Source organism: Mauremys mutica, unplaced genomic scaffold (assembly GCF_020497125.1).
Source record: "Mauremys mutica isolate MM-2020 ecotype Southern unplaced genomic scaffold, ASM2049712v1 Super-Scaffold_100099, whole genome shotgun sequence".
In the NCBI taxonomy this organism is placed as follows: domain Eukaryota; kingdom Metazoa; phylum Chordata; order Testudines; family Geoemydidae; genus Mauremys; species Mauremys mutica.
The window spans coordinates 1,268,238-1,290,515 of record NW_025423266.1 but is presented as its reverse complement, the minus strand read 5'-3'; the positions used below and the strand labels follow the sequence as shown (position 1 = coordinate 1,290,515).

Here is a 22,278-nt window from a genome sequence, read left to right as displayed (position 1 = left end):
GATCCCCATATTTGGGGTTGGGAAGGAATTTTCCTCCAGGGCAGATTGGCAGAGACCCTGGGGCGGGGGCGGGTTCACCTTCCTCTGCAGCGTGGGGCACGGGTCACTTGCTGGAGGATTCTCTGCACCTTGAAGTCTTTAAACAACGAGTTGAGGACTTCGATAGCTCAGACATAGGCCAGGGGTTTGTTACAGGAGTGGGTGGGTGAGAGTCTGTGGCCTGCGTTGTGCAGGAGGTCGGACTAGACGATCATAATGGTCCCTTCTGACCTTAAAGTCGATGAGTCTATGAGCTCTGACACTGCAGCGTGTTTACCCCACGTCCCCCTTCCCAGCTCTGACACCGCAGAGCCTGGCCTGTGCCTGTGTCCTGTTCCCCGTTCCCTATTCCCATCCCCCCATTAGCATGATTCCAATTTCCTCTTCCACTTCCTGTCTGACCCCAGTTTACACAGTAATATTCTCAGCTAGACCTTAACCAATGATTGTAACTAACCAATTCTAACCTATTGTAACAGAATTCTCTAACCAATTACTTCCCACTCCCCTAATTAACTTACACCCAGCAAAATTAATTTGGCAACAGACAGAAACAATTAGAGGACCAGACAGACTGACAATAGAAAAGTGGGGGCCAGAAAGATAAACCCTACAGAAATGAGGGTTTCACAACCACAACCATTGAGAAGGGATTTCTTGCCAGACCGGATGCTCCCTTAAGATCTGTTTCTTTATCTGGTGGTGATGGGCACTATCGGGACAGGATCGTCTTCCTAACAGCCCAACCCCACCGTAGTTCAGTGTGACGGGTTTGGGAGGTGAGGATGGGACCGTTCGCTTCCCAGCTTATGGCTGCCCCTGCTGCTTAGCCAAAGGCCTTCGCCTACGAACAAGGCTCAGACTCTCCTAGGGAGAGAAGGCCCAGACACAGGCAGACTGGGATTTTGGGTCTTTGTGTTATACCCCTGTCACTAGCTAAGTGATAAAAATACACCTAAGTTCTTAAAGTCTAGGCCTGTACAGGCAGTCTGAATCTCTGTATTCTAACAGCCATCGGCCCCTGTGGGAAAATGATCTATTCAGGGTTGTCCCTAGACATTTTGGTGCCCTACACAGCACCCCCGTCCCCCAGCCCGAGCTGGCAGAGCGAAGCAGGCTGGGGCCAGGTCACTCCACTTCCCGCCGCCCGGTAATTGCAGGGCAGGCCCGACCCCACACTCACGGGGCATCGGGAAGTGGAGTGATCCGGCCACAGCCTGCTGCACTCTGCTCCCAGCCTTGGAAGTTGGAGGATGGGGGGAAAACACCCCCCAGCACTCACCAGTGGCGCGGCTGGGAGCTGGTGGAGCAGAGCAGGCTGGGGACAGGTCGTTCCACTTCCCACCGCCCGGTGAGTGCCGGGTGCGCCTGATCCCTCCTGCCGTCCACCGGGGTGTAGCTCAGGGGAAGGGGCGGAGTGGGGGGGATGGGGTGGAGCAGAGGTGGGAAGAGGGGGGTGGGGGCAGACCAGGGGTGGGGGCTGTGGGGAAGAGGCAGAGCAGGGGCAGGGGCAGCTTTCCTGGCCGGCTCAGCCAGCCGGGGGATTGAGTTCGCCGCTGGAGAAGTATGCAGCTGCGTAGGGCACCAGGAAATTTGGGGCAATTTGGTGCCTCCACATCCCTTAACCAGGCAGTGTCCCTGTAGTGTGGGCTGTCTTCATAGGTCCTTTCTCAATCTTTCTCACCCTCTTGTCTTGAGTCTCCTGTGTCTCTGCTTTCTAAGCACAGATTAACTCTGGCTGTTCAGAGGAGGGGAGGACCATGCCTATGTGTGGCCAGCAGACAGCGACAAAGACCCCTAGCCAGCCTGCTCCCTGCCATGCCAAACACCCACTGAAGGCCACCCACAGACCAGCATGTGGGGCGGCTGCTGATGCTTTGTGGCCAACATCAGAAGATGGTAGGAAAGCAGGGCCAGCCCCCCTGGTGGGGCCTCTTACTGTTCCCACTCCAGGTGCTCACTTTGGCAGTGGGGCAGGAGATTTTACCCCAAGAGGCTTTTCCCCAGCTGGCGAGAAGCAGAGAAACACCCAGGCTCCAAAGGTGCTATGTAGCAACCCCCCTCAAGCACAGGGACAGGCGCACACTTGGAAGAGGGAAACTGCTCCACACGCTAGCCCGGGCAGCTGCCCATTTTCTTTGGCAAGTCAGGAATGGCAAAGGCGAGACTGGAAGCACCTGGGGCTCATGCCCCAGCCTTTGTGACACCCAATCCCCAACTCCTTCCCGGGGCTCTAGCTGAAGCCAGAGCATTGGCCTGAGCAGCCAAGAAGAGGCTCCAGCCCTGAAGGGAGCAGGACTTTCAGCACAACGGTAAAACTGCGCAAGCACAACCACGAAGGGATTCGAACCCTCAATCGCCTGATCCGAAATCAGACGCCTTATCTGTTAGGCCACGTGGACAAACAGAAAAAGGCCCTCCAGGCACTTCTTTGGAAAAGGCCGAAACTGACGCATCCGACAAAGTGGGTATTCACCCACGAAAGCTCATGCTCCAATACGTCTGTCAGTCTATAAGGTGCCACACGACTCTTTGCTGCTTTTTCAGACACTGTGTTTCTCATGTCAGCTACTGAGGGGGCTGAGACTCTCTGGGCACAAGAAGTCGAGTTCCCAGCGACACGTGAGACTTAATTATCTGGAGCCAGGTGCAGGGCTTTGGCAGGGAGGCTCAGGCATGGGGAATTGGGGTGCAGCGGACGGACCGGCTGTCTAGGTGCGGAGATTTATTCTCACTGAGGAGGAGGAGGAATCCTGCTGACAGGCAGTGTCCAGGGCCGGTGCAACCACTAGGTGAACTAGTCGGCCACCCAGGGTGCCAAGTGGTTGGGGGCACCAAAAAGCACACTCAGGGGGGGCAGTGGAGTGGAGGTGAGCTGGGGCAGGGGTCTGGGGGTGGGGCGGAGAGGGAGGGCTGCCTGCAGCAATAACAGGGGGCGGGTGTGTGTGTGCAGGTGAACCGCTCCCTGTGCCAGCTCACCTCTGCTCCGTCTTCTCCCCTGAGCACACCGCCCCCGCTCTGATTCTCCTCCCCTCCCAGGCTTGCCGCACTAAACAGCTGATTGGCACCACAAGCCTGGGAGGTGGGAGAAGTTGAGCAGCGCCGGCGTGCTCAGGGGAGAAGGCGGAGCAGAGGTGAGGTTGGGTGGGGAGCTGCTGCAGTGGGGGCTGCCCGGCTCTTCCTCATGGCCCCCACCCCTGCACTCACTGCATGGTAAGTGGAGTGACCCAGCCCCAGCCTGGTCCACTGCCCTGGCTCCCAGCCACGCCGCCAGCAAGTGCTGTGGGGCAGTTCCCCCCCCCCCCAAGTTTGTGAGCCAGGGGAGCAGAGCAGGCTGGGGCCCCAGGCCTCCATGGGGGGAAGCAGAGGGGGGCTGGCCCCAGGCCACCGTGGGACCAGGGGGGATGGCTACTTCCTGCGGGAAGTGGAGTGACCCGGCCCCAGCCTGCTCTGCTCCCCTGGCTCCCATGCTTGTGTTGGTATTGGCTGGATTTGTGCGGGTGTTTGTGTATATTAGCAATTGTGTGTATGTGGCTGGATTCATGCATGTGTTTGTGTATGTTTGCAATTGTGTGTGCATGTGCATGCTCTGCTGCCCTCTGCCGGCACGACAACCATTTCTCCGTATGTCACAGCCCCCGTACCGTCAACCCCAATGGTGATTTCCCCATCTTACAAAGGCTGGCTGGCCTGACCTGTCTCCCCTCTGCGGAGTGTGGTGGGGCTGCAGCTCACCCCCTGTGGGGCAGGAGTGCTAAGGTGTGGGGTGCTGGGCTCCAATGCACCTGGAGAGCAGCTCAGGTGAGGCAGAGCAGGGCATGTGGTGTCCATTCTGCGTTGCCTGGTGCGAGGCCATTGCACAATCCCCAGCCACGCTGCACAGCGCACCCTGAGAGGGAGTGGGGCTAGGGTCTACGGGGCTGGTTCTCTCCCTCCCCCAATATCTCCCTGCCCCAGGCTGTGACGGGCTAGCTAGTCTGTAAGTCCCAGGGGTCTCTTTGTTCCAATTTTAAAGATAGGACCTGTCTTGTTCATGGATGGGAGGATTTTTTTTCCAGGGATCTCAGACGAGAACTGGGGCACAACACCTGGTTTGTTAAGGCCACAAAAATGGAGGCAGGAACCTCTTCTCTCCTGCTGGCAAAGAACCCCAGGTACCTAAAAGACAGGGACTCACATACCTGAATGGGCTTTAAAAAGGCAGTGGTTTCTTGTTTCCGCAGACTACACATTTTAGCAAACTTTAGAATTCCTTGGTGCTAAACTCTGTGAAACTCCCCTTTCTCCTTCACAGAGGGTTTTAACGCCCCTTATCTCACTCAGGCTCAAAACTGCCCAGAGTTCAAGAATTATCCCTGTTCCCATTGGGCAGATGGGGAGGAGCTTGAGGTACAGAGAAGGGAAGTGACCTACCCAGCAAGATGGTGGCAGAGCCAGAAAGAGAAGCCACCGGCCCTGACTCCTGTTCTAACAGACAAACACGCCCCCCCCCCCGCCCAAGGCAGGGATAGAGCCCAGGAATCGAGATGGTGGGGAAATTTCATTGAAACCGTTTCTGTCAGAAAAGCCCATTCAGACTAAACCAGTTTGTTTCTCAAAATCATAACAAGTGGGATGAAAGTTCTTTGCAAAAATATGTTGTTGCAAAACAAAAGCATCTCCTGTTTCTCATAGTGTGTTAAATTGTCTCCTCGCACACAAAGAAGAGACACGTAGATCTTGAAAATTAGATAAGATGCTTCACTCTGAGCTATGTAGTTGCTGCTCTTAACAATTTCAAAATAAAAAATACAAATCAAATAGACTATTTCAGCTATTCTATTATGTGTTAATCTGCTCTGTGTAAACGTGATAGGACACCTCATATTATGCACTACTCCTAGTGACACTCTCCAATGGAGCCCCATCCTCCACCCACCGTGAGGTAGGCAGGGGCGGATCATTATTATCCCTACTTGAAAGAGGGAGAAGCAAAGGCTGAGAAAGGAGAATTGACTTGTCTTAGGTCATACGGCCAGCCAGTGGCAGAGTTGGGAATAGGACCCAAGAGCCCTGATTTTCAAACTAACCATCGGATCTTGAATTTCACACACTGAATGACCTGAATAAAGTGCTCTCAGATGAGTTCCACACCAACAACAGTGCACAGTAATTATTCAGCAAGTATTTGAGGAGAACTGCAATGTTAGAGAGAATCATGAACTGCTCAGAGACCATTAATGCAGAAAGCAGCAAAATTTGTCAAACATATGACTGGTTCTGACTTATTTACTTGGTTTTAAAAGAGAAGAACAAGGACCTGAGTCTCCTCCCTGTCAATAACCCCCTGCTCAGCCAATCAGGGTAGAGACAGAGGACGGGAGGCTGAGGGTTCTCACCAGAGAGCCCAAAGGATGGCCCAGGTCACTGGTGGGGATCACTGCCCGAGCACTATTTCAGCCCCACATTTTTGGGTGGACCACCCACAGTGGGAGCTGCCGAGCACTCCCCCGCAAAACACACACACACACACCTCCTGGTGTTGGGAGGGGAACAGGAGAAAGGACAAAAGAAGCAAGAGACAAAGAGAAAGGAGGAAGGGATTGATGGAGGAAAAGGTGAAACAAAAAGGACAAACCCTAATGTCCCCAGTGATTCTAAGGGACAAAATCCCAGGTGCAGAATAAAATTCGGCCCCCTTAAGCTCGTGTTTTCCATGCGTAGAATTCAACTATCACCAGATGGATCAGACTGAACAGGTTTCAAACCTCGAGGTGGCTCTTACCTTCTAAACAGGGACATCTGTTTTCTAGTAAAATCAGGAAAAGGGAAGGAGAAAACTCAAAAGAGGTTCCTCCTGGCGCTCACGTACCTGAACCCAAATACTCTCTCAGTCCTCAAAGAGAGACCTGGAGAAGGAGACTTGCTGAAGCAAAGCCACAGGGGTCTCTGAGGCTTCCCTGGCCCCCCGCTCCTGTCCTGCCTGGCTGATGTCAGCATCTCTCTGTGATGTCACCACCTCCCCACCACCTTTGACCAATAGTCTGATGTCCTGTAAAAGGCCTTTGTGATGTCACTGCTACACCCCTCCCTTGCTGTGCTAATGTCCTGCCCCTGGCCAGGCACTTTGGAGGTTTGAGCTACTCCCTGTGGATCACCCCACTCAAGGAGCGTTCGTTCTAGGAAGCAAGCCGGCTAGACAGGAAAACATCAGACGCTGCTCCCAATGCTACACTCAGTTTTTCAGAAATTAGTCGACTTTATGGCCAGAGGAGACCATTAGAGCATCTAATCTGACCCCCTGCATATCACAGGCCTCCTGTATGACACAATAACTACTTTTAGGGCAAACACATTCCAGAAAGGCATCTAGTCTTCATTAAATGACATCAGGAGATGGAGAATCCACCACTTTCCTTGGTAGCTTGTTCCTGTGGTGAATCATCCTCGCTGTTGAATATTTGTGCCTTAGTTGTAATATGAATTTGTCTCTTTTCACCTTCCAGCCATTGGGGTTTGTTATGCCTTTCTCTGCTTTCATACCCAATCTTTTCTCTCCATTAAGGCCCTTCAACACTTCAATGAAGTCACCTTTCAATCTTCTTTTGATAAGCTAAACAGGTTGAGCTCGTTCAATAGCTCCCTAGAAGGCATTTTTCTCCAGCCCTCAGAACATTTGGTGGCTCTTTGTTACCCCAGCTCCAATTTCACAACATCTTTTTCAAACGAACACACCAAAACTGGAGGCAGTATTCCAGTATCAGTCTCGCTGATGCCATGTCACCTCCTGTGACGTTATTGACATAATCTGTAACTGTATAGATCACCGTTGGGACCACTGTTCTATATTTGCAGCCAATATGGTAGAAAGGTTGTCGTGTGAGGGGTCTATGGAGAGGTTCTGATTGGCTGATTATAATGATGCTATCTCTATATGTGTATCCTTTTTGTAGTTGACATTATGAACATTGGGTCTATGCTGCCCGTATTTCAAACTTGTGCTATGCTTCCGGGGAACACCCCAGCCATACAAGTTGGTGTCAGTTCTGCCTAACCTGCTTGATGGCCCATTAAGGACCATCAGCTATACAATCAACCCACTGAGAGAAGGCAGATACGCCTTGTGCCTCAGCAAGGTATGCAGGGACCTGCCTATGGACACAACTCTTAAGTTTTTCTATGCCACATGCTGGATAGAGTGTCCTTGAGACAAAGAAAGCAAAGACCACATGGCAAGAGTCTATACAAGGCTGATGCCTCATCTCCATCTTGTCTTCAATCCTGCTTCATACCTCTAGAGGGACTTTGCTACAAGCTGAAGCTCTAGACAAAGGACTGAATGACCCATCCCAGCTGTGGATGGACTCCAGAGACTTGATTTGAACTTGCAGTTTATTCCATCACTGCTACAAGCCTGAACCAAGAACTTTGCCATTACTAAATGTGAAGGGTTAAAATCCATGTGCATTTTATATAACAACCTGGTGTATGGATTGTGCCAGCTCTTTTCCAGACCCAAAGTCCAGAGTATGGTCAAGGGACCAGAGGCCTAACAAATCGTGATCAGCTAAGAGAAAGCTGGGGTAAACAGAAAGCCTTGCTTGCTAGGATAGGCCTGGTCAGCAAATTGCCAGGTGTTGGAGCTAAGAACTAAAGAATTGTGTCTTATTCAGAGTTGCAGATTGAACAAAGAATCCTTGTTCCTATTGTGTTAGTCCCTTCTGTAGGGAGATGGTCTTCCCACAGATCCAGCCTTGAGTTTATGAGAAGTTGGCATATGTCAGTATAAGATATGGCATCCTTCCACCTCCCTTCCCAGGAACCATGTAGTAAGTTTTTTGGCACAAGGGGGTTGTAGTGAAAGGACGTTTGAGAAACTCTGGCATAGAGCATCTCCATTAATGAGCTGCAGTGATATAGACTCAATGTTTTAAATGTTGACTTGTCCTTAGCCTCTGAATACGTCTAGACTTGGCGCACTGTGGGTGATCTGACACTGAAAGTACAACCATGAAGGTACCACACACCAGCCTTGCCTTGCTAGCAAGAATCAAGCCTCCACAGAAAGACACTCATGGTTTTCTAGCCCAGCTCCCTTAGATTTCAGCCACAGCCACTTAACACAGGGGCCTTTCTACACTATGATTCTGTTCTCACTGAAAGGTCATTTCCAATTGTTTGCTCAGACCAGTTTCCCCAGCACACTCACTGCTGTGCAGCTCTGTACGTGTGGCCATGGCTGAACAGCAAGAATTCCTGCCCATTTCCCTACTGGCTGGAGCATGGTTAGAGTGTGTTTGTGGTTAAAGATGTTGCTGTAGATTGTTCATTCCCTGCCTTGACAATTCAGACAGTCCCTTTTCCCGTCGTCTCGTCAGCACCTCTGTGAGTCCGATAGCAGGGCAGGTTTTCTCTGGGCACTGAGATTTTTCAGGGAGTTGGTGGCTCCTTTCTTTCCTCACCCTGGAGTAACCTCAGCTTTTTATTCCATCCTTGATGACTCATGGAATAACAACAGCAGCATGAGGAGGAGAGGGAATATCTCACTGCCGGAGGGGATGGGGGGGAAGGTGGACACATCCCCTCTGTCTGACCATTGCCATTGCAGGAGAGAAGGTTTCAATGGAATCGAATGCCCTGGCTCAGGCAAGAGACACAGGGAGGTTTTGCTGTTCATGGATCCATGCAAAGGAAATTGTGTCTCTGTGTGAAAATGGGGAGGGAAATGAAACGCCCACATGGTGGTGCCTAAGGCAGAAGGGACCCCTATAGGATGAGAACAGGACACGTTCTCAAGCAGCAGGTTTCTTACTTTGCCCATCTGTCAATTTTGATTATTATCGATGGAAATATTTTGCCATTGGGTCGTGTGTTTACACAGAAATTGACATTCACCAACAAATACGTAATTCTTCCAAGCCTGCCTAGTCTGCTGGTGGTGAGTTTAGCGGGACAGAGTCACTCTTCCCACTGCCCATGCCAGGCCTGTGCTCTCCAGAGTGTCAACTTCCCTTACAGCTGGGATCCTTCCCTGATCTCCCTTCAGATGTCTGCCCCCCATCCCCACTTCTGGGATCCCCTCTGAACACTGTCCAACTCCCCTGCTGGCCAGATCCCTTCCCATTCTTTTCATTTCCTGCCTTCCCTCTGTTCCCACACTGGGAATTGAACCCAGGCCACCTGCGTAAAAAACAGGAACCCTGATCAGTAGACCATATGGAACTTGCACAAGCAATAATCCATTTACACATTCACTAACACATTCACACATTCACATTCATTAACATTTAAAAGTAGCCTTTCAAAAAACTTCAAAAACAGACTTCAAAGAGAAATTGCAGAGTTACAATTTATTTGCAAACTTCACACCATTAATTTGAGCTTGAATAGGGACTGGGAGTGGCTGGCTCAGTACAAAAGCAATTTTCCCTCTCTTGGTATTGACACCTCCCCATCAATTATTGGCAGTGGACCATATCCACCCTGACTGAATTGGCCTTCAACACTGGTTCTCCCCTTGTAAGGTCCCTTCATGTCATGTTCCAATATATATTTATGCCTGTATCTGCAATTTTCACTCCATGCATCTGGGGAAGTGGGTTTTTGACCCACGAACGCTTATGCCCAAATAAATCTCTTAGTCCTTACGGTGCCACCAGACTCCTCGCTGTTTTCGTGAAATAAAAGCAAAACGCATTCTAAGCTGATTTTAACCCTTTCAGTGCCCTTACAAACTTAGATGCTTCTCACCACAGGCTGGCTGGTTGCTTTTCAGCCGGGGTCTCCCCTTTGATCAGCTCCTCAGTCGCTTGGTGTGGTGGTGTCAGTAGGTGGAGGTGGAAGAGAGAGATAAAGCTTAGCGAATGACTCTCCTTTTATCATGTCCTTCCTTCCCCATTGGCTTTGTGGCCCTCTTCAGAGTCAGGTGAGCATCACTGCGTCTCTCCAAGCAAGGTTGAGCAATTCCCCTCGTCTGGCCTCATGCAGGTGATGGCTGATTCCCCCAACTTACAGCATAGTGACAACCATACTGCACAATTCTCATAACTTCATATGCATGAATGGTATACATAGATGGGTAGAGAAATGACTTTCAGCAGATCATATCCTTTCCCCTGATACCTTACAAGTCATGCTCTATATGTAAGATCACGATTATATGAAAATGAGGAATATGGGGGTTACAGCCCACTCCCCCAAAGGTCTAGAATGTCACACTGAGATTCTATTTTCATTTATGTAACCAACTTTGACCTCTCTGCCTAACACTTATAATCACTTGCAATCTATCTTTCTTTAGTTAATAAACTTATTTTAATGTTTTATACTTACTTGTGAAATTGTTCAAAGTGCTTGGGAAAGCTGCTCAGATTAAAAAGGCTGGTGCATGTTCACTTTCTTTTTGAGGAAGTGGTGAATTAATTAATGAGCTTGCACTTTTCAAGAGGTTTTGAGCAGTGTAAGACGGTACATTTCTGAGGTGCAAGGCTGAGGGCTGGGGAGATATGCTGGTGTCTCTCTATGTATAATTGAGGAGTGGCTTATAGAGCATTCATGCCACTTAGTTGGGTACATTGCTGCATGTTGTTGGTTGAGTGATCACAGCACATGGAGGGGGTTTTGCTGCTTGTCACTAGTGAAGCATTGTAAGACACAACCCAGGCTGGAGAGATAAGAGGACAGAGCAGTTCCACAGTTTGGGATTGTACCCCGCGGATCCCACCACACAGAGATCCTGCTGTGACCAGCCATGGGTAATACTGTGCTTAGTGCTCTGCCTTGTAGTTTCAACAGCTGCACATGCAAGATGAGTTTCAGTGACCTTGACCTTGTTTCCATGTTTATCCAAAGCCTCCTTTTGACAGTTGTCAGCAAAAAGACCCGTTTCTTTTGCAAGCATTTCTATAGCTAGCCAGAGTTGGGCTTCTCCATTAACAAAAAAGATTGACCAAAAGGTGACAAGAGGAGGCACGTTCAGCAAGGCAGCACTGGATGCTGGATCCTGAATCTGCTCTTTATCCAGCAGCTCTCTTGGCAAGCTCTGCCATGGTGCCACTCGCTGGGACTTCTCCCCTAACTGCTCCGTGTTTCATCAACAACAATAAAATGAAAGGTGAAAGGACAGTAATTCTCCATTTCCTGCAAGCCCTGCAGAGAACCCTCTAGAAGGGGCTCTGTGCATATAGATATTCCCAGCGAATTGCATGGGCGCAACACAGGCTCTCGAGTCACAGCAATTGCAGTCTAAGCAACCTCCTTGCCTCCGCAATGGCCTTTTCATCAACTCCAGGCTGGTGACTTGATTCTCTTCAATGCTCCTCTGCAAAGAAGCCTTTTCCTTAGCAAGCAATTACTTGGATTGGCAAGGGAGGTCTCATCTGTTTCCTAGGAAGACACAGGAAAATGTGAGTAGAGAAGGTAGAAGCCATACACCAAGGCACCACTGGGAATTGAACCCTGGATCTCCTGTTTATTAAACAGGTGCTTTAGCCAGCTAAACCACGGTGCCTGCCCCTGTGGAGTATTTGCAATCATTCCACTTGATGGTCCAAGACTACACCTTCAAATTCCAAAGTACAGACATTCCCCATTTCCTTCAAGACTTGCAGACTTTTTGCTGTCTGGCTCTCTGTGAACAGAAAGCCACAGCTGAGTTGACAGAGGGCTTCTAACATGCGCTTCTCCCACAAGCTGCCGTGATCAGATACTGATTAGTGCTCTGTGTTTCAGTCACAGCAGCTTCAGCTCAACTCTGAGTCATGGTAACCTTTCCATCAGCTCCAGACTTACCATTTAACACTTTCCAAGACTTAGCTGCAAGGAAGGGTCTCTGTGTCTTGAACAAGCACTTACAAGGATTGTGCAGTGAGGTCTTTTCTTTGTATGAGAAGAGATACAAAAAAGGAGCCTGACAGACAAGCCAGGTTCTGCAAGGAGGAACTGTCAGGCCAAGCCAGGATCTCCTGGTGAGTAGGAAGGCTCTTCAGCCAGCTCTGCCCAAAGATCACTATCCAGAGGCCACAGGGTCCAGTTATGGTTACAGATGCATCCTGAAATTAGAGCAGGATATTTTAAAGCTTATTCTCACAGTAAAGTAACACAATTCAATCATGTCAGCACAGAGGAGAAAGCACTCCGTCATTTCATAGTTATTGCTACTGATCTCCCTGACAAACTTCCTTTTCTCGGGGCTGCTCTCAGCACTTTAGGGAGTTTTTCCTCTTCTCCCTTCCAGCTGTGGTGATGGGACTGCAGCAGCTCCCCAGGGCCAGCTTTGCTCTTTCACTTACATCGTTTACTTCTTTGGCTGAAGCTGTGTTTGCCCCCAGTTTAATCCATAGCTGAGACCTCAGGTACCAGCAGCTAGTTACAAAGGCTCAATTCCCATCGCCATCAGTGGGAGGTTATCCAGGGCTGCAGGATTTGGCCCATGGACAGTCAAGGTGCTACAGCAGCTACATTCTTACGTGGTGAGTCCTGCAGCCTATTACCAAACTGCTCTGCCATAGTCTGCAGGGGGCCTGACTTGCTGAGAATCAGGCAGAAGAGAGACCCTGGAGCAGAGAAGGAAAATGTCCTCAGCAGTCACAGCCGGCAGGAGCAGCAAAGACTGAGTATCAGACACACTTTTTCACCAGGACAGTAAATGTGCACAACCTCCTGATATATTCTCAGTTCACTCCCCCTCCCAAGGAAGCCCTATTCTGCTCTATTACACTCACATGGGATGAGAGGGAAGGTCCTCTCATGGGTAAATAACTGGTTACAAGGTAGGAATAAATGGTCAGTTTTCAAAATGGAGAGAGGTCAATAGTGGTGCCTCCCAGGGGCTCTGGGACAAGTGCTATTCAACATATTCATAAATGATCTAGGAAAAGGGGTAAACAGCGAGGTGGCTAAATTTTCAGATGATCCAAAACTACTCAGGAAAGTTAAGTCCAAAGCAGCCTGCGAAGAGTTGCAAAAAGAGCTCACAAAACTGGGTGAAAGGGCAACAAAATGACAGATTTGTTGATAAACGCAAAGTGATGCACATTTGAAAACATAATCCCAACTATACATATAAAATGATGAGGCCAAAAATAGCTGTTGCCACTCGAGAGGGATCTTGGAGTCACTGAGGATAGTTCTCTTAAAACATCCACTCAGTGTGCAACGACGGTCAAAAAAGCAAAGAGAATCTTGGGAATCGTTAAGAAAGGGATAGAGAATAAGACTTATAGGCCCTTCTGCCAGTTGGTGTTGGCAGCAGCAAGGGCTGAGTTCAATGTCTAGGGGAGGAGAGCAGCAGAGACGCAGGAGGAGAGAGAGTCCTGAGAAGGAAGCAATGAGAGCAGAGTGCAAACCGACCAGCTGAAGGTCTCACAGAAGTCCTGAAATAACAGTAGCTCCAGGTCCCATCAGGGCTGCCCGGGGGGGTAAGTGGGGCAATTTGCCCTGGGCCCGGCAGGGCCCCCACAAGAGTTTTTCGGGGCTCCTGGAGCGGGGTCCTTCACTAACTCCGGGGGCTCTGGAAAACTCTCGTGGGGCCCAGGCCCCCGGAGATTCTTCCGCTCCGGGTCTTTGGCGGCAATTTGGCGATGGGGGGTCCTTCATGAATGAAAGGTGACTTCATTGAAGTGTTGAAGGGCCTTAATGGAGAGAAAAGATTGGCTATTAAAGGGCTCTTTAATCTTGCAGAGAAAGGCATAACAAGACCCAGTGGCTGGAAGGCGAAAAGAGACAAATTCATATTACAACTAAGGCACAAATATTCAACAGTGAGGATGATTCACCACAGGAACAAGCTACCAAAGAAAGTGATGGACTCATCATCTCTTAATGTCATTCAATGAAGACTAGATGCCTTTCTGGAATGTGTTTGCTCCAAAAGTAGCTATTGTGTCATATAGGAGGCCTGCGATATGCAGGGGGTCAGATTGGATGCTCTAATGGTCTCTTCTGGCCATAAAGTCGACTAATTTCTGAAAAACTGAATGTAGCAATGGGAGCAGCGTCTGATGTTTTTCTGTCTAGCTGGCTTGCTTTCTAGAACGAACTCTCCTTGAGTGGGGTGATCCACAGGGAGTAGATCAAGCCTCCAAAGTGCCTGGCCAGGGGCAGGACATTAGCACAGCAAGGGAGGGGTGTGGCAGTGACATCACAAAGGCCTTTTGCAGGACCTCAGACTATTGGTCAAAGGTGGTGGGGAGGTGGTGACCTCACAGAGAGATGCTGACACCAGCCAGGCAGGACAGGGGTGAGGGGCCAGGGACACCTCAGAGACCCCTGTGGCTTTGCTCCAGCAAGTCTCCTTCTCCAGGTCTCTCTTTGAGGACTGAGAGAGTATTCGGGTTCATGTACGTGAGCGTCAGGAGGAACCTCTTTTGAGTTTTCTCCTTCTCTTTTAGTGATTTTACTAGAAAACAGACGTCCCTGTTTAGAAGGTAAGAGCCTGCTCGAGGGAAGGGGTGTCATGGGGGCATCACAGTTCGGATGCCGGTGCTCTCCCCCAATGTAAGGAAGTTCCCGCCACCCTGCTCTGTGTTCGCAGGGTGGGAGAGAGCAGCATCCACAGCAGTAATTTGCTCCTGGCTGCCGGAGCAGAGTAGCAGGCTCAGCTGTCAGAACTTCCCAGAGCGATGAAAGGGGAGGGGCCCATGGCTCTGCAGCAGGAATGCAGGGCAGGCGAGTTCACGGCAGGCATTGTGGGATACTGGGGGAGGCCAGTTATGGTGATATAATGAACAGCAGCGTCTATAGTGACACTATCTCACTTTAAGTTTGCTGCAAAAAGCTCCAGACCTCTCATCAAAGTCGTTTTATTTTGTCACCAAAACAGGTCAGTGTTGTCACCAGACGTGGCATTGCAGTGTGTACACCACCCACAAGCTACCAACCGAGGGAGCATAGTATGTTTTTCACACACCTGAGCAATATAATTCTGCTGAAACAACTTTGTAGTGCAGACCTGGCCAAAGATTCACTCACACACAACTTGCAAGGAAAACGTCACCTGCTCCTCTGCTTTGCAGAATCCAAACACAAGCAAAGCTTGTCAGGCCCTGGTGGGGATGGCAGGGAGTCAGGTGTGGGCAGACACGGTGTTAAAGCTACCCACAGGCACCATGGCTTAGCTGGCTAAAGCATCTGTTTTGTAAACAGGAGATCCTGGGTTCAACTCCCAGTGGTGCCTTGTTGACTGGCTGTTGGGGCACCTGCTGTTGGCTACTGTCAGAAGACAAGATGCAGAGCTAGATGGGCCTTTGGTCTAATAGAGGTTACTGGGAGTTAGGAGCGGGTAGGTCAGTGGTCCAATCCCCACACAGATGACCCCCTCCTTCTGGGACAGGGGCAGGTCTGAGCTCTCACCCAAATGCTCATTGTGGCTGCTAGAATCTGTGAGCAGCTTGTTTAGTTTACAGCAAAGGTTGAGTCCTGCTTTGTGCACCGTGCGTGAGAATGAAAATCCTAAACTGCCCTTTGAAATAACGAATGTAGCAGGACGTGTTATTGTCCCTGCCCCAAAGCAGACAGACCAATGGAGAAGTGCCATAGAGTCCAAGGTAATACTCCACTGCCATTTTACCTTTTTTGCTTGCTAAACTCCTTCTTATCTGCCCGGCCCAGGCTGTCCTCTGCCTCAGCTGCTGCTCCCGGCCTGCTCTAGAGTCAAACACGCAGGGCCCCCAGGGGAACAGAGGCTGGGACAGGGCAGCAGCCTGGGCTGGGCTGGGAAGATGCTGGAAGTTCACATTCACTGAGAACTGGCCTGGTTCCCTTCTCAACAGCGAACAAATCAATTCCACGTCCCTCCCCAGAAAAACCAGCCTGGAGCCAAGGGCAGCAGGGGACGGTTCCCTCCAGTTACCACCGAGGCAGAAGAGAACCCAGGGTGTTTCTTGCAGAGCTTATGGAACTGATGTGGGGAAACCAGCCTTTAATAACAGGCAGTTCAATTTTAAGCTAAGTGTTTTTAACAATTTCTACAACATTAAATAACCCTTCAATCAGGCACTCTCACTGAAGGACTGTCTGGATATGTGGACTCTCTACTCAGACCCTATGCCACCAGCACTCCCAGCTATCTCCGTGCATCCGACGAAGTGGGTATTCACCCACGAAAGCTCATGCTGCAAAACGTCTGTTAGTCTATAAGGTGCCACAGGATTCTTTGCTGCTTTTACAGTTCCAGACTAACACGGCTACCCCTCTGATCCTTTAATCAGGGTTCTACCTCCCAGTAGAACCCTTTAATCGTAGTGTCACCATCCATAAAATTGCTTCAGCCTTATAGGTTCCTAAGTGCACAACTAAACATCTCTTCAAATCCAAAGGAGTGGAGATCAGTCAATGTTCAGAGTCATCCCACATAAAAGAACCATGTTGTGGTACATACTGGCCCCATCATGTGGCCATTGCCTTTCCCTCCTCTTCCCGAGTCAGAATGTGATCAGCTCACACTGAGGGGGTGCAACACCCCTGCCTTGGTCTCTATGCTAGAGCTGCTATCAGCTCAGTGTCCTTCCCACAAGAGTCAGCTGCTGAGAGGGTTGCGATGGGGTAAATGAAGGCAGAGGAGGATTGTTCCTCATGGATTTTCTTTGTGTTGCTCTGTGATCCTTCTGGAGGAAGCATCATTTGAGTTTGTTTCAGTGCCTTGGGTTGGGCTGAGGTTGTGACCCTGAGTACAGGGGTTCCTGCACACTCTGCTCTTTGCCCCTCAGGGAGTGGACAATGGAGCAGCTTCAGAAGTTGGATAGAAAGTAGCCTAAGAAAGTGTAGCATAAGTGAGAAGAAAAACAGCTTTATCAGCTCCCTGGTGGTCTAGTGGTTAGGATTTGGCGTTTTCACTGCCAAGGCCTGGGTTCAATTCCCTGTCAGGAAAAAGTGACTTTAAACCAAAAATACTTCAGTTATTCTTCACTTGCAATATAAACAAATGCATGGTATTTTCCTAATTCCCCCATCTTCCTAGTGTCTCTGTGGCAGAGCTGGCACCAGCATAGCAAGCAGGTCTCTGGGGTGGCCAATGGAAAGGGGAGACTTCAGCGGCAATTCAGCCCTCTCAGTCCCTCTAGGAGGGAAGCAACTTGCCGCCAAAAGCAGCAGAGGTAGAGCTGCTCTTGATTGCAGCTTTTTTATTTTTTTTTTCCACTTGGGGTGGCAAAAACACTGGAACTGGCCCTGCTCCATGGAAGATAATTTGTTAAATCCCAGATGAGTGGAGTTATATCAGTTCTCAGCCTGAGTCCTTAGGTCTTAATCCTGAGGATATTGTCCCACCATGGGGCCATTTCCCTCCTGTCTTTCCTAGGGAAGCACAATTTTCCTTGCACAGACACAGGAACAGCAAGATCTTTCTCTGTCCCTTGTGCAAAGCAGGGAGCCAAAATCCATGGAAACAATGGACAAGCAGGGGGCCCTGGGCACATCCAGCCCTGGCCGTGAGATGTTCCCTCCCCTTTTCTTTATGCCCCTGTTCTTATTTCATGGATTGTCTGGGATGGGGGAAAAGCTGAGTTCACTGCAGGTGGAGGCGGAAAGAATCCTGAAAATCTCAGGACCCAGCCCCTGCTACCAGGATCACCGAGGTGCTGGGAATCTGCATGGGAAAGGGACTGTGTGAATTGTTAAGGTGGGGAATGAATAACAATCTACAACTAGATCCACCTCATTAACCACCGACACAGGCTAACTCTGCTGCCGATAGAAGGGAAACTGGGAGCGATTCTTTGCTGTTCAGCCATGGAAACAGTGACCCAATCGCACCGCAGTGAATGTGCTGGGGAAAGCTGGACTTCACAGGCAGGTGCAATAGCAGATCCTAGAAACACCTGGAGCTCCCCACAGCACTGCTGCCACCAGGGTCAGGCGTTGAGTGACTCACAGCGCCCCTCCCCTCCCATTACCTTCCACCAGTGGGTGGCAGCACCCCCCACCCAATACAGGGGAGAGGGCTGAGTGTTTCTTTGCACCCTGAGTCCAGGGCACCCACTCTCTCTGCCCCACACATTGAATCTGGCCCTGCTGAAAAATGACCCCTAAGAACCAGCAACCTCCAGGACAGCAGGTTTGGCCCTCAGATCAGGGCCGCCCAGAGGATTCCGGGGGCCCGGGGTGTTCGGCGGCGGGGGGGCCCTTCTGTTCCGGGACCCACCGCCAAAGTGCCCCGAAGACCTGCGGCGGGAGCCCCCCCGCCGCCGAATTACCGCCGAAGCGGGACCGCCGCCGAAGCGCAGCCCGGTCTTCGGCGGTAATTCGGTGGCGGGGGGGGGGTCCCTGCCGCGAGCCTTCCGGGCACTTAGGCGGCGGGTCCCGGAACAGAAGGGGCCCCCCGCCGCCGAAGACCGGGCTGCGCTTCGGCGGCGGCGGCGGGTCCCGCTCCCACCCCCCGGCCCGGCGGGTCCCGCCCCCGGCCCCGACGGTCCCGCTCCTCCCCCCCGCCCCGGTCCCGGCCCCAGCCCCGGCCCCAGCCTCTTACCGAGCACGTCTCCGGCGGGGCCTGAGCTCCGTCCCGCTCAGAGCCGCGTGGTGAGGGGGCGGGGCTGTGAGCTCCACGCCGAGCGGAGGCAGCTGCCCCGCCCCCTCCCCACGCCGCTCTGAGCGGGGCGGGGCTCAGGCCCCGTTGGAGCTCCCAGCCCCGCCCCGCTCACCACGCGTCTCTGAGCGGGACGGAGCTCAGGCCCCGCCAGAGACGTGCTCGGTAAGAGGCTGGGGCCGGGGCGGTACCGTCTCTGAGCGGGGCGGGGCTCAGGGGCCCCGACGGAGACGCTGAGGCTCCAGGAGAGGGGCGGAGGTGGGAGCCTCCGCTCTTCTCTTGGGGGCCCCTGCGGAGCCTGGGGCAAATTGCCCCCTTTGCCCCCCCCTCTGGGCGGCCCTTCCTCAGATCAGGGAATGTGTCCCCCATGCTGCTGTTAGGCCACTGGATACTCTGGAAACAGGAGGGCTTTGAGTGCAACCTATAGCACACATGGCCCGTGTGGGGATGTAGCTCAGTGGTAGAGCACCTACTTTGCATGTATGAGGTCCTGGGTTCAATCCCCAGCATCTCAAGGTTCTTTTCACCCTGCTGCTTTGCTCATGCCCAGAGGGGATGTAACCCAGCAATCTCCCTACAGGAGTTTCAATCCTGCTCAGTGAGGGGTAAGTGCCAATTGCATGGAAGGTCTGGGGGGGTTTCTGTTCCTAAGTCACCTCTGTACATTTAAGATTCCCACCTGCTGTGCTGCTTGGGACAAGGATAGATAAGAAGGGCAAATCCTCCAGCACTGGAGGGAAAGGTCCCATCTGCACAGACTGAGAGGCAAAGACTAGACTTATTTCTTGTCTGGGCACAATCTTTTCACCTGGTATAGCCCTTGTTCCAGCTCAGGTGGTAGCTAGGGGATGTCTCATGACTGCAGCCATGTTTGTTCAGTTCCACCCCCTTGTACAGCTTTGGTACAAGGCAGGAATCTTTGTCTCTCTCCAGGGGAAAAGCCCCAGGTTTAAGATGGATTCCTGTACCAGGTGACATGGTCACATGTCCTGTGAGACCCCCCCCAAGCCTTCATTCTTCCTGGCCTGACTCACAGATGGTGCAGGACAGAGCCATCTCCAGTCAATTGGCCTGGTTAATGGGAGCCATCAAGAGTCCAAACCACTATTAATGGCCCACACTTTGCATCATTACAACAGGACCTCAGAGTTATAGTTCATATTTCTAGTTTCAGATACAGGAATGATTGAGTCATACAAATAGGATGAACACACACCGTAGATTATAAGCTTTGTAATGATACCTTACAAGAGACCTTTTGCATGAAGCATAGTCCAGTCACTTTATATTCACACTCATTAGCATATTTTTATAAAATCCTATGGAGTGCAACATCACAGCAGGGAAAGGGTTTTACTGCAGCACCTGGGAGCAGTTGAGTTGCATGTTCAGGCTGTGGTATGAGTTCCTCCAGGTTTCTCGTAAGCACACAGGGACCTTAGCGGGTGCTCTCGATACAGGAATGGCCCAGACATGATAAAGTGATGGGAATTGAATTTTCCTTTTTTATTTCTGTATTTCCAATGACATTTCTGTTTGTGATTTTGTTTTGCTTTGTAGAACTGTGTTTTCTCCTGGATTTGATATTTAATGAAAAAAAGAATATGGCCTCAGGGCTCCAGATGGAGGAGCAGGTTGGGGCTAGGACTGCTAAGAGAGCGAGAGTAGCAGGTTTTCTGTATTGTTTCCTGCCCTCATTTTTCTTGACTAGTTTCCCTTCTGCACGAAATTTGCTTTTTTTTTTTTTTAGATGTGAGCCTGGCTAGCTCAGTTGGGAGAACATCAGACTTTTAATCTGAGGGTCCAGGGTTTGAGTCCCTGGTCAGGCAAAGAAACAGCTTCCCTCTGTGACTTCCCCAGAGAGTTTCAGGAGAACTCTCCTTGACTTTTGTCTTTCCTTTTCAGGACATGGCCTTTCCTAGGAAGGGCCCTTTACTGCCTGGGACTGAAGGTGCTACTGCCTCACCTGTCCACTGGCCTCACAGTCTGGAGGAAGAAAGGCCTCTGGGCCTGCAGCAAAGTGCTGGGTGCTGACTTTTTGAGCAAATGCAGGGCTGGCCAGAGAGGCATGTTCCCACTGAGTCCTCCCTGCCACAAAAAATTGTCGCCACAGACAGGGGCGGCTCCAGGGCCCAGCACACCAAGTGCGTGCTTGGGACAGCAAGCCGCGGGGGGTGCTCTGCCGGTCGCCACGAGGGCGGCAGGCAGGCTGCCTTCAGCGGCATGCCTGCGAAGGGTCCGCTGGTCCTGCGACTTTGGCGGACCTCCCGCAGGCAAGCCGCCAAAGGCAACCTGCCTGCCGTGCTTGGGGCGGCAAAATGCCTAGAGCCGCCCCTGCCCACATAGTCCTCCCTGCTGGAAGTCTACAGTAATCAACAGGTGCTGTGCTGGTCCCATGCTGTAAGGGCCAGCACTCAGGACTTTGAATCCTGCAATCTGAGGTGAAGTCTCAGTGGAATCTGAGAACAATTCCTGTGCCACAAACCCTGCTGGGTCTTCCAAGGCTCTGTCTTGCTTTCTCAAAGGCCATGAAAGCCACTACAAAAGGGTTTTTTCTCCTGCTGATAATAGCTCACCTCAACTGATCATTCTCATTATAGTGTGTATGGCAACACCCAATTTTTCATGTTCTCTGTCTGTGTGATATATATATATATATATATATATCTCCCTGCTGTATTTTCATGTTCTCTGTCTGTGTGATATATATATATATATATATATATATATATATATATCTTCCTGCTGTATTTTCCACTACATGCATCCAATGAAGTTGGTTTTAGCCCAGGAAAGCTTATGCTCAAATAAATTTGTTCGTTTCTAAGGTGCCACAAGTACTCCTTGTTCTTTTTGCAGATAAATGAATGGAGGTTAAGTCCATGAATGGCTATTAGCCAGGATGGGTAAGGAATGGTGTCCCTAGCCTCTGTTTGTCAGAGGGTGGAGATGGATGGCAGGAGAGAGATCACTTGCTCATTATCTGTTAGGTTCAGTCCCTCTGGGGCACCTGGCATTGGCCACTGTTGGCAGATAGTATGTGGGGCTGGATGGACCTTTGGTCTGACCCAGTATGGCCATTCTTATGTTCTTATGAAGGGAGGGGAGGAGGCTTGAGACAGAGTTTCTGTAGTGTAGTGGTTATCACATTTGCCTAACACGCAAAAGGTCCCTGGTTCAAAACCAGACAGAAATATGGTGGCTTAATTTTCCCAGCTCTTCCTGGCCTGTCCCTGCTGTTGTAGGGGCAGCAGTGATTTCTGTGCTCAAAAGGTCTGTTATACTTCCCCTGCTCCCACTTTTGTCTCCTCTCCCTCTCTGAATGCCTGTGAAGTGGCTTTTCCCCTCCCCCACCCTCCCGGAATGCTCCTGGGATGAATGTTCTGGGTGAAGAGCAGAAGAGCTTCCAGGTAGACAAGGTGTCTGGGACTCGAATTAGGCAGCGATCACACACCCAGAGCATGGACACTGCCCAAGGTGGAGTGTGACCAACCAGATGCAGCCAAGTCATCTCTAGTCACAGGCCATGAGGTGCAGGCTCTTAAAAGGGGAAGGGGCCCTGTGCTCAGGAGAGCACTCACAAGCTTGTACCTCCAGTGAATGCCCTTCGCCCAGACCGCCTGGCCAGTGGTTCTCTGCGTTGTATTTCATTGTGCCTCAGGGAGACTTACCTTCATCGCACCATACATAGCTGCGCTGTGGGACACTTACCTTGCAGAATCCTGACATCTCCAGTGCCG

The 22,278-nt window shown here is 50.9% G+C and overlaps 4 non-coding genes across 4 annotated transcripts; all 4 read left to right on the top strand.

Moving 5' to 3' along the window:
* Window positions 1-15,119: 15,119 nt before the first annotated feature.
* On the top strand, window positions 15,120-15,193 carry TRNAT-UGU. The gene has a single exon. It is a non-coding gene; the product is annotated as a tRNA-Thr (tRNA).
* Window positions 15,194-16,813: 1,620 nt separating this feature from the next.
* On the top strand, window positions 16,814-16,885 carry TRNAE-UUC. The gene has a single exon. It is a non-coding gene; the product is annotated as a tRNA-Glu (tRNA).
* Window positions 16,886-18,980: 2,095 nt separating this feature from the next.
* TRNAA-UGC lies at window positions 18,981-19,053 on the top strand. Its single transcript has one exon. It is a non-coding gene; the product is annotated as a tRNA-Ala (tRNA).
* Window positions 19,054-20,294: 1,241 nt separating this feature from the next.
* TRNAK-UUU lies at window positions 20,295-20,367 on the top strand. The gene has a single exon. It is a non-coding gene; the product is annotated as a tRNA-Lys (tRNA).
* Window positions 20,368-22,278: the final 1,911 nt, after the last annotated feature.